General features: G+C 45.4%; 1 protein-coding gene across 1 annotated transcript in view; it reads left to right on the top strand.

Moving 5' to 3' along the window:
- Positions 1-11,131, top strand: part of LOC106506135 (uncharacterized) — a 155,824-nt gene extending 144,693 nt beyond the window's left edge. The window contains exon 6 of the mRNA XM_084997505.1: positions 7,868-11,131. The gene's annotated coding sequence lies outside the window, so the exon portion shown is untranslated. The remainder of the gene's footprint in view (positions 1-7,867) is intronic.
- Positions 11,132-12,379: the final 1,248 nt, after the last annotated feature.

Below are 12,379 nucleotides of genomic sequence, written 5' to 3'. Positions count from 1 at the left end.
ACTTTATTCTGGATGCAAAGAGGAGCCGAAAGAGGGTTTTCAACGGGGTTTGTAGCATGGTTCTGCCTCTTTTTAGGAAGAAAGTGAGACAGGAAGAGAGCTAGGAAAGATGAGAGGCTCAGAAGATTGGTAAGATTAATCATTATTAGTTATATTTAAGAGAATCCTATTATGGGTTTTTTTTTTTTTTTTAAAGAAAGAATCATTATCAGATGCATCTTTATCTCAGATCCATACGGAAGTATTTACAATGACTCTATAATTGAACCCTGAACAGTGTTGGCCACCGGAAGACCTCAGAGCTGGGGCTTCAGTGGGGGCGATGGTGGAGTAGAGATTATTGGATGGTCCAAGGGAGGTGGGAAGCCCTGGACCAGGGCAGGACCTGATGAGGATGGAGTGGAGTGTGGGTGAAGGAGAAGATAAAAAGTAAAGCTGGTTAGACTCTGAGTCCATTTAGGGAAGGGGTCAGGTCTTCTTTTTCCTGCACAAGGTCTGGGGCATCCAGAAGGGGCCTGCTCCATCCACAAAAATCAACCATCTCCACCCCCAAGTCGTCTTTCTGCCGGGTGGTCCCTCCCTCTTCTTAGATCTATGGGAAGATAGAGCAGCTGGGTCATTTGGAAATCCTGTAATCAGCTGTCAGAACTGTGGCTCAGGATCTTGACCTTCAGTTGGCTTTGGCCATGGGCTTGTCAAATGGGTCCACTCTGTGAGGCTCCCGCACCATCAAGACAGAGTGAGCACCTGCCTTGTAGGACAGAGGCAGAGTGGCTTTGAATGTTCTGAGTTGGAACCGATGGGGACAGGGTGGGGGCATGGTTCTTCTTCAAGTGAGTCTGATGCCTTCCAAAGTTTGAACACTACTGGTTTGGGAAAATTTTTCTAAGGAAAAGGAAGGGTCTGTGTATTTAAACCCAAATATACTAGAGTTTAAAGGTTAAATGACCTTGAATACAAGGAGCCATTGGATTCTCTTTTCTTGTGGGAAACTGCCAAGAAATTTGAGTCCTTCCAGGTTTGTGCAAGAAATTGTTACATTTTTGTAAGTAATAAAGCCATGTGCATATGGAAGAGTCATGTTACAGGTAATAATTCCAATGAACTTGATTCTACCCTAGCTGTACACACTGAGTCTCTAGCTCTGTTATAAAACCAGCCAAGCTATTTAGGCAGTTCCCTTGAAGTAACTTGAACATGGTGGGAGAGGATCAAGTCCTCTCCCACCAGGTGGCGCCATGGGCTACCCAAGGTTCTGCTAGGCATCTGCCATCTTCCACCTGGAATCTCCTGGGTACCCTGGGATCAGCTCTATCACCCCCACTGAAGCCCAGGTTTGGAGGGCTTCCAGTGGCCAACACTATTTAGAGTTCAGCTGCAGCATCATGTAAATATTTCAGCATTTGACTGAGATAAGGGTGCATCAGATAAGGACTCTATTTGGAAAAAACACATCCAAATAGAATTATCATCCCTAAAATAAATTAGTAATGTTTTCTTTAAAAAAAATTGTTTTGATCGCACCCTTGGCATGTGGAAGCTGTCACAGGTATCGAACCTGTGCCTCAGCAATGACGATGCTAGATCCTTATCCCACTGCACCGCAGTGAAAACTCCAGTAATTTCCTAATAACATCAAATATCAAATGAGGTGTTTAAATTTCTAGTTATCTCCTAGATGTCCAACTTTTGAAATAGTTTGTTACTTTGAATCAGGATCCACAAAAAGTGGATCGACATTGTTCATTTGTCTCTTATTTGTCCTTCCTTTATTCTGCAATTACCCGCTCCGTCTCTCTCTTCCCTTTTGCAATTTAATCATACAAGAAACCAGGCCCTTTGACCTATGGGGCTTCCCCAGTGTGGGTTTTGCTGATTGTCGCTTCTTGGTGTCCTTCAACATGCTCCTTTGCTGTGTGTCCTGTATATCGGTAGTTGAATCTAGAGGCTTGATCAGATTTGAGTTCATTTGGGGGGAGTGGTGTGTGTGTCAGTGCTACTTCATAGGTGGTGTCGTGTTCTTCTTTGAGAAGGCACTTAATGTCTGGTCTTCTCTGTCTCCATCTCCTGTGATATGGGAAGACACAGAGGAACAATGCTGAAGGTCCATTCTACGTCTATCTTTGCTCTTTACCTATTAGCTCGGTTATTTCTATAACGAGAAACATCCCTCTGTCAACTCTTAGGTTCCTCAATGGCACAGTCCTTTTTGGAAAAATAGGTTAAATGCTTGACTCCTTTGCTTTAATTTTATCAGTTTTAAAAATAATGAATGGGTTCTCTAGCATCCTCCAATGGTAACCAGTTAATTTTTAGCATAATTAATGTCCTCATGGATTTAACTATATTTGGTGTGCTTTGATCCCTGGCAGTTATTACCTTTATTGATGCTCAGATTTTCTCAGCTTGGGCCAGTGGCCCTTGAGTCCTATGCTATGACTCTTTTCTTTCTTTCTTTCTTTTTTTTTTTGTCTTTTTTGCCATTTCTTGGGCCACTCCCATGGCATATGGAGGTTCCCAGGCTAGGGATTGAATCGGAGCTGTAGCCGCCGGCCTACACCACAGCCACAGCAATGCGGGATCTGAGCCTCATCTGTGACCTACACCACAGCTCACGGCAATGCTGGATCCTTAACCCACTGAGCAAGGATTGAAACCGCAACCTCATGGTTCCTAGTCGGATTCGTTAACCACTGTGTCACGATGGGAACTCCTGCTATGACTCTTTGATAGCTAAGTCTCATCTTGTCTATTTCCTATGCCAGTCCTGGGACCAATCATTTCTCCAGGTAGCCCTGGTTCCTTTCAGTAGGAGATGTATTTCAACAGCACTATCTGGGTGTGAGGGATGCTTATTTCCCTTGGGTTGGTGACTGTTTCTAGGCCTTCTTAGTGAGTAAATCTCAAAACTAGCTCTTTTGTTAGATATATAGTAGATCATAGGAGTTCCCTGGTGGCTTAGTGCATTAAGGATCCGGCATTGTCACTGCTTTGGGTTGCATTTGGTGTGGAGTGGGTTCAGTCCCTGACCCAGAGCTTCCACATGATGCAGATGTGGCCAAAAAAAAAGATAAAATTCATTATGAATATTTGCTGATACTTCCTATTCAAATTTAATGACGAGATTTTTGCCAGATTTCTTCTAACTTACACATCTGTCTCCTTTTTCTTATGTCAAGGATACAAGCATGATAAAATTAGAAAATCATAAAACCACTCATTTTCTTTATCTCACATACATACAGGGAAGTCTTGTGACTTAGACAGGTCATGTGAGTATTAAAAGGGGGCAGCAGGACTAGGAGCAGGCTGCCTGGCCTCAGAACTTGAGTCTTAATGAGCATTCACTAAACTATCTTTCTCTCACCAGCTCTGCTCTCTTTTAAGTTCTGTCCTGAATCCATGGGGCTGGCTGTGGGACCAACCAGTGTAAACAATAGATCCCACTCTTCTCACAAGTCTGTTGACTGGGCCAAGACCCTCCTTTAGGCTCCCTTTCCCATGGAATGGGTTCCCTGAAGACGCAATTTGACCATGATGCAAATACAGGTCTAGTGGAACCCATGTGGGTTTCCCTGGGCAAGTCTGTCCTCTCTTAGATCTCAGTGGGACTCTGCTTGCTTTTGTATGTCCCTCCCTCTCTCCATTTCTTCTATTCTCTCTCTCTCTCTCTTTTTTTTAATTGTTTATTTCTTTTAGGGCTGCACTGTGGCATATGGATGTTCCAAGGCTAGGGGTGGAATTGGAACTGCAGCTGCTGGCCTATGCCACAGCCATGGCAATGAGAGATCCTTTGAGTTGCATCTGCAACCTACACTGAAGCTTATGGCAATGCTGGATCCTTAACCCCCTGAGCAAGGCCAAGGATTGAACCCAAATCTTCACTGACACTGTGTCGGGTTCTTAACCCACTGAGCCACAACAGGAACTCCTTTCTCTTCTCTTTTCTTTTTCAAGACCAGGGCCATCCACTTCTCTATCCTTTGGGAGTCTTGACCTGAGAGGTTGTTGGGCTTGATGTGAGAGCTGAGGAATGATGTATTTCAGGATAGTGAGGGTCCCAGGTCCACGGCAAATGGAAGGAGCTCAGGATTCAGAGCTAGCTGACTTGATTTCCAGCCATTGCTCTGCCTTGATAGCCTCTCTGAGCCTTAGTTTTCCTCACTTTAAAATGGGATTGTCACAGGTACAAGGTGGGGTGATGATAAAGCCTCCTGGCAGGGTGATTGTGAGGATTTAATGGGGTCAGATATAGGGATAGGGCTGTGACTCTTTTGACTAATTGTTTTCCTAAAGGGAAAGCAGAAGCAGTTTAGATCTCAACCATCGTTTGTTGCTGGTGGCAAATTAGGACCAGAGCACCTGCTTGCCAAGGCTGAGAGGGAATTTATTTTGACTCTAACTGCCTGGGCAACTCAGCAGCCTGTGAGGTCCCCATGCACAATGGGTGTGCTGAGATAATAGCTCAAGTACTTCGTTAAAAGAGAAAAGCTCTCCACGTTTCCATTAACTCTCTGCATGGGGCAGTTTCAGCCCACTGCACCAGGTACCATTTACAGTTCAATTTCTCAGCCATGACGGACAGAAATACCTGACTCGCTTCCACTCCTCTCTGAGAACCACATGCATCCACAAACAGCAGAGATCATCAGCTCATTCCTCCCCGTTCTTTCCTGTTGATCCTCGCCCCCTCCTGATCTTTCTCCCCCTCCTGCTCTTCAAATGATAGAGCCATGAATGCATTTCACTCTGAATTTCAAAGGTCCCTAGAAGTACTTTCATTCACAGTGGGGACTGATGAGTTAATTTCTTAGGATATAAGCTGAGCACCCAGGAGCTGTTATAATTCCCTGCCCCCAACGCCAACATCACAAAGAATAGCACAGTAGCGCAGAATCTACCACTTGCATATGTTTACTTAATCACATTGGAATTCTCTTTGAACTTGACCCCAGGGGATAGAGATCACAGAACTGGCTGGTAGCTAAAATAATCCACTGAAAAAGAGTTCAGTGTCACACGAGAACTTCAGGGGCTGTTTGTGAAAAGCATGGAGCCGAGGTGACTTCTACACCATTTGATTCTGACGACAGGCTTACCCAGGGCTGGGACACCACCCACCTTAGGCTGTGGGTTGCAAAATGACTTGGAGGATATGATTTTCTTTTAAATGTGTGCTCCTACCTTGATTTTCCAAATAGCTTGCACTTAATGTGTCTGATCTCTAAAAGTGCAATGGGAAGGGGAACCTGGGCTAGACTCATCAAGGCAAGATGGTAGAGTGGATGGTACTGTCTATTCTTGGGGTCAGAGGGTGAGGGAAAACCTTGGAATCAAAGAGGTCAGGCTGGGCAGGCCCAATGACAAGCATAAGGGAGCACGGGGCAGGGCAGAGTGGGGCGGGGGTTAGATGTTGTGGTCTGTGCATACGGGTTGGAAAAAGAATTTTCCAGCATAGCCAGGTGAAGAGAAAGAAGAGTTTATTGAGATGAGAGATGCTGTTAGTGTAGGGGGATGACTTCCTGATAATCAGGTAGAGCCAACCCTAAGCTCACGGTCATGTCTGATCCTATAGCCCAGCGACAGCAATGTGGGATCTGAGCTGCATCTGTGACCTACACCACAACTCACAGCAACATCAGATCCTTGATACACCTGCTGATTGGTTGGGGAAAGAGGGGTCTTACAATACACTTGCTGGTTGGTTAGGGGCGTATAAGGGCCCTATAGAGGCAGGGGGGTGGGGGGAAGTCATTTACCTTTCCCAATAGGGATAGGAAGGAGTAGGCCAGGTTGCTTAAGGTGGGAGAGTGGGCATTACAATGAGATGGAAGGGGTGATGATAAGGGTGTGATAATTCTTGTCTTGGCCCGAGGCTTTGAGTTCTATCTCCTTGAAAAGGCCTTGAAGCCCCACAGTAGAGGAGACCAGAGCTTGAAATCCATAGCAGGATTCCATCAGTAGGTTCTTAGGGGGATCCACCTTATGAGACCAGGTAATGTTAATACACCCGTTTGGTGTATTCGATGGCACTTTGGTTCCAAGACCAAAACTGGCCACTGGGCCCAGACACACCAGCTCATTGCTGTGGCAAGTTCCTTGCCTGACACACGGTTTGGTTAGTGCAGGGGATGGCAAATCTGACCTGATAATTGTTTTTGTCTGGGCTGTGAGTTATACAAAAGAATGGTTTTGGTATTTTTAAAATTTCTTTTTAATGCTGCACCTGTGGCATATGAAACTTCCTAGGCCAGGGGTCACATTGGAGCTACAACTGTGGGCCTATGCCACAGCCATAGCAATGTGGGATCTGAGCCGCATCTGTGACCTACACCACAACTCAAGGCAATACCAGATCCTTAACCCACTGAGCAAGGCCAGGGATCAAACCTGCATCCTTATGGATACTAGTTGGATTCGTTTCCACTGTGCCACAATGGGAACTCTGGATTTTTGTATTTTTATTTATTTATTTTTGTTGTTGTTGCTATTTCTTGGGCCGCCCCTGCGGCATATGGAGGTTCCCAGGCTAGGGGTCGAATCGGAGCCATAGCCACCGGCCTACGCCAGAGCCACAGCAACGCGGGATCCGAGCCGCGTCTGCAACCTACACCACAGCTCACGGCAACGCCGGATCATTAACCCGCTGAGCAAGGGCAGGGACCGAACCTGCAACCTCATGGTTCCTAGTCGGATTTGTTAACCATTGCGCCACGACGGGAACTCCTGGATTTTTGTATTTTTAAATGGTTAGTATCAATGAAAAATTAATCAGTAGTCAATCTAGGAAAGAAATGGAAAAATTTCATTCAACTCAACCTGAGGATTATAACCTGCAAGACACTCTTTCAGAAAGCTCTGAGGACTGTTTTGCCTGTGAGAGGTCAAAGCACAGTTATACAGTTTGGAGACAAAGGGTTATACGCCAAATGACATATTGACAATTTATACACTCCAGATCCAGGTACAAAGCAGAAGTAGGTCATCAAGATCCCTTACAGGATTCAGAAAGAAGGTTATCTTCTAAGGAGGTAAGGGTCACTGTGACCCCTTACAAGATTAGGAATGAATGTTATCTCCTAAGGAGGTCTGGTTAATACAGATGCACAATACACACTAAAGGGGAGGAAGGAGGCCCAAACAGGCAGAGAAAAATTTTATATTTATATTTTTCTTTTAGTTTTTTTTTCTTTTTATGGCTACACCCATGGCATATGGAAGTTCTCTGGGCTAGAGGTTGAATTAGAGCTGCAGCTGCTGGCCTATGCCACAGCCACAGGAATGCTGGATCCTTAACTTACTGAGTGAGGCCAGGGATCAAACCTGCTTCCTCACGGACAATATGTCAGGTTCTTAACCTACTGAGCCACAAGGGAATGCATATTTTATATTTTTCTTGTCTTTCCACAAAATATGGATTTTATTTCATATTGAAAAAAAAGAAGAAAAATATATTGTGATATAAAATGTATGAAATTCAAATTTCAGTGTCTACCAATAAAGTTTTATCAAAACACAGCCATGCCTGCTCATTTACATAATGTCTAAGGCTGCTTTTGTGCTGCTGTGGCACAGTCAAGGTGCTGCAACAGAGGCAGTGTGGACCACAGAGCCTGAGATGTACTGTCTGGCCCTTTATAGGAAAGGTTTGCCAAGCTGTGGATTTGAGATGCACAGGTGTGAAGCACAGATTTGAGACAATTTGGGTTCTGGGTAGAATTAAGGCCAAGCAAAATGAGCATGAACTAACTGGTCTCAGTGGGAGCCAGTTTCCCAATCTGTGAAATGGGTATATTAACATTACCTGGTCTCATAAGGTGGCTTCCCCCTAACAACCTACTGATAGAATCCTCATGTGTGTTTCCAGATATTTGCATGGCTGGGAGAAGCCACAGAAATTGGCTGGAGAATGTTTGCAGACCTGGGTCATCATCTGAACCATTTGCTGAGCTCTAAAAACAGGGATCCCTGGGCTACCATTCTTTGGAGGAACTAATGAGGTAGGTCTGGGGTGGGACTGAGAGTCTATATGGTCACCGAGCTGCCTTGGGATGGGGAAGCTGTGATCCAGCCATGTACCTCGAACCACACAGGTGAAGAGACACAGGGGTTTGATCCGTCCTTCTGGGTCTGTCTTCAGTGACTCCCCTGCCTGCACCCTTTCTTCCTGAGATCACCTGGTCCCATGTTTCTTCCTTTGTCCCCACACTGAGCTCAGGCTCTCCTGTGGCATCAGTTTGTGGATACCATTCTCTGCCCTTTTAGGCTAGGGGCTTTCAAAGGCCAGATTCAGGGGCACAGTTGGGTCTCCCCACCAAAGGCCACTCCTGGTTCTACATCCATTGAGGACCGGGCAGCTGCGCCATAGGTGGGAGGTGTGGCTTTGACTTCTACATGGCTCCTCCCTGGCTGGGGGCACCCAGGAGAACCATTTAACAGTGCCTCCCCCTCCCCTATCCAAGGCCTCAATCTCCTCATCTATATTATGTGGCTTGTCCTCCTCGTCCCATAAAATTGTTATGGGGCCCAGAGAGGTAATAGTCATAAAAGCACTCTGTAAGTGGGGGACACTGTGCAGATGCAGATGGGGCTCTTAGATGTTTAATAATTCTAGTTGGCACAGAACCAGCAGGGTGTGCATTCAGCCCATACTTGGGACATTGTGTCTTACACTTTCCAAACTACTTCCCAAGGCTGTTGACTTCCCCTGTCAACGTGGATGTTGGGCTTAGGGTGACCAACACTGAAAGTGCTGTGGGAAACCCCTCAGTCCTGGGCGAATTAGTTACTTGCTCACTCTGGTTAGGCCTGACTCAGGAACTGAGATTTTGCTGACTGCCACAAGGTGATTAATCATCTGCATGCCAAGGAAGGTCCTAGAAGGGCAGGAAATTAGGGGAGTGGGCTTTTGGCATCCTGCCAAGGCCCCTTTCCTCCCGGCTAGGACCCCCCAGCTCCACTCCCAGGACCCTTCTTTTGGCCTCTGTTGAGTTGACTTGGAGCCCAATCTAAGCCTTTATTTAGAACTTGTCCACTTTTCTCCATCTCCTCCTCCCTCCCATGGCTGAGCCACTATCACTTCTTACCTGGAGGCAACTGCTGAACTTGTCCACCTGTTTCCACTCTGGCCCTCATCAAATGCACCCTCCATGGTCTACAGCAACAACACACCGATTGCCTTAAAATGCCAGTATGATCACGTAGTCTATGCCTAAATTTTTTAATGGCTACCTCAGTCCTCTTAGGACACTGAACAAACTCCTTAGCTGGCCTGCAAGGCCAGCCCCTTGTCCCTCCTCCACTATGGTCTTAGCTCTTGCCCCTCCCCCTTGCTCACCTCCTTCCTGCTTTGGGGTCTGATTCTTGGAATGCTCTTCCTCCTGCTTAGCCTGGCCAACTCCACTCCTCTCCAGGACCCAGCCCCAACATCACTTCCTCATAGAAGCTTTCCTTAGCCTTCCTGATTGGTCTGGTTTTACCTGAACTCCCTCATAGCACTTAACACAAATGTAATTCTGATTTGTATGTGTGTGGAACTACTTGTTGTCCGTCTTCCTATAAGGCTGTAAACTTAGTGAGGGTAGGAAACATATTTTTCTTGTTCTCAGCTGCATTCTCAGCAATTTGCACAATACCCAGGATATAATAGCTGCTCCATAAATATTCTTGGAACAAATAAATGAATGGATGATTGAATGTATTATCAGATGGATAGATGGATGAAGGTTGGAAGGGGTGAATGGAGGGTAGATTATGATTGGATTATGGTTGGAAAGATAAATGGAATGAATGTGGGTAATTGGAAGAATAAGTGGTTAGATGAGTGGATGGATGAGATGGATGGTTGGATGGAAGTGCAGTGGTCAGGGCCTCCTGAGACCCTTCCTGGCTCCCTGTATCATCCTCATTCCATTTGTGCTCTTGTTTTGTTCTCATCAACAGTAATAGCTACCAGTACTCCTGGCAAAGGGGACACACCTTTCCCCATATCTTTGGAAAGATGGTTGCCTCAAGGAGGCAGCAGAGTAGTTGGCAGACCCCAACCTGCTCTGACCTCTTTTTAACCAAATTCTACTCCATGTTAGGATCACTTGGGTGTTTTCTAGGAATATGGCCCTCAGTAGCTGCTGAGGTTCTGCGCTCTCATCCCCTGGACTGGGACCTCCTAGGTCAGATTCTGCAATGTGAATGGCAGAAGCCAGTTGTTGGTGCTGGTGCCTTAGCCCCAAACACACTGAGCCCTACTTATCCCCTAAAGCAGAGGTTAGCAAATCTTTTCCACACAGGACCAGACAGTAAATATTTAGGCCTTATAGACCATATGGTCTTTGTTGCAACTACTCAACTCTGCTTTTGAAGCATGAAAGCAGTCGTAGAGAATATATAAATGAGTGACTGTGTTCTGATAAAACTTTACAAAAGCAGGTACATTTGGCCCAGAGGATATAGTTTTCTGACTCCTTCCTTAGAGTAGTAGCTTTCAAAGTGTAGTCTTTGGATCAAAAGCATTAGCATTACCTGAGAACTTATATGTAATACAGGTTCTTGGGCCCTGCCCTAGACCTAATATATCAGGACAAATATTTTCTGTTTGTACCCCACTTCCTTCTGGGACTCCAATTACATATATGTTAGGCTGCTGAAAATTGTTCCAGAGCTCACTGAATCCCTTTTAATTTTTTTTTCTTTAATTCATTTCGTTTTAAATAATTTCTACTGCTGTCTTCGAGTTCACTAATCTTTTCTTTTGCAGGGTCTGATCTTCCATTAATCCCATCTAGTATTGCTTTTTAGTCTGAGACAATGTAACATTCATCTCTAGAAGTTTGATTTTGGTCTTTTAAAAACATTCCCCAGGAGTTCCCATCGTGGCGCAGTGGTTAACAAATCTGACTAGGAACCATGAGGTTGCGGGTTCGGTCCCTGCCCTTGCTCAGTGGGTTGGGGATCTGGCGTTGCCGTGAGCTGTGGTGTAGGTTGCAGACGTGGCTCGGATCCCGCGTTGCTGTGGCTCTGGTGTAGGCTGGTGGCTACAGCTCCGATTGGACCCCTAGCCTGGGAACCTCCATATGTCACGGGAGCGGCCCAAAGAAATAGCAAAAAGACAAAAAAAAAAAAACAACCAAAAAAACATTCCCCAGGAGTTCCCATTGTGGCTCAGTGGTTGACAAATCCGACTAGGAACCATGAGGTTGTGGGTTTGATCCCTGGCCTTGCTCAGTGGGTTAGGGATCCAGTGTTGCCATGAGCTGTGGTGTATGTAGCAGACACGGCTCGGATCCCGTGTTGCTGTGGCTCTTGTGTAGGCCGGCGGCTGCAGCTCCGATTAGACCCCTGGCCTGGGAACGTCCGTATGCCACGGGAGTGGCCCTAGAAAAGGCAAAAGGACAAAATAAATAAATAAATAAATAAATAAATAAATAAAACATTCGCCATGTTTTTATACAACTTTTCAATATACAGAATACAGTTACAATAATTGCTTTAATGTCTTTGTGTGCTAACTCAAAGATATCTGATATAGATGTTAATCTGTGTCAATTCTGGGTTGATTTCATTTGATTGCTTTTGTCCCCCTCACTATAGTCATGTTTTTCTGCTTCATTACATGTCCAGGAAACTTTGATTAGATGTTAGATATTGTAATTTTACCCTGTTGGGTGCTAGATATTTTTAGATCTTGAGGTTTTTTCCTGGGATGCAGTCAAGCTATATTTTGACTCTTTTGAGTCTTGCTTTTACAATTTAGTAGGCAGGAGCAGAGCAGTGCTGTCTGGGTTAATTATTCTTTACTAATGAGGCAAGACTCTTCTGAATACTCAGTGTCCACAAAGTTTTCCAGTTTGGAGGTGGGAACAGGCACTGTTCCTGGCCCTCCTTTTGGAAGGTCCTTTCCATGACAGTGGGTAGTTTCCTCATGCACAAGCTGATCAGTCTCAGCACACACTCTGCAACCCTCTGCAGGATGCTGGAGTTCTCTCTGTACAGCTCTCGTCTCTCCAGGAGCCTGTCCTTTGACCTCTAGCCGCATGCATCTCCCTGAACTCTTAGCTCCATCTCTTTAACTCAGAGAGTCCCCTGGGCTCTTGGGTTCCCCTTGGGTTTCCCTTTTCTGCACTGCCTCTGGAGACTTTCTGAAAGCAGCAAGCTAGGGCGCTCTTAGGTCTTATCTTGTTTATTTTCTGTGTCTCAGGATCGCTGTCCATCATTACTTGATGTCTGATAGTATTGAAAAGCCTCACTCCATCTTGGTCAAATGCACTTCTATAAGCAGACATGTTGATCTTTGATATTCTGATTGACCACAAGTAGTAATTCAGACTTTATAAGTGTTAGAACATTTGATTTCTCAGAAACGCCAGTGAAGTAATTTTCGTTT

Source organism: Sus scrofa, chromosome 14, assembly GCF_054392235.1.
Source record: "Sus scrofa isolate SSC_HxYL_T2T_F1_AM1 chromosome 14, Sscrofa_HxYL_maternal_Yorkshire_Landrace_v2.0, whole genome shotgun sequence".
NCBI lineage: Eukaryota > Metazoa > Chordata > Mammalia > Artiodactyla > Suidae > Sus > Sus scrofa.
Note: the sequence above shows the minus strand (reverse complement) of the source record. Positions and strands in the feature narration are given on the sequence as shown.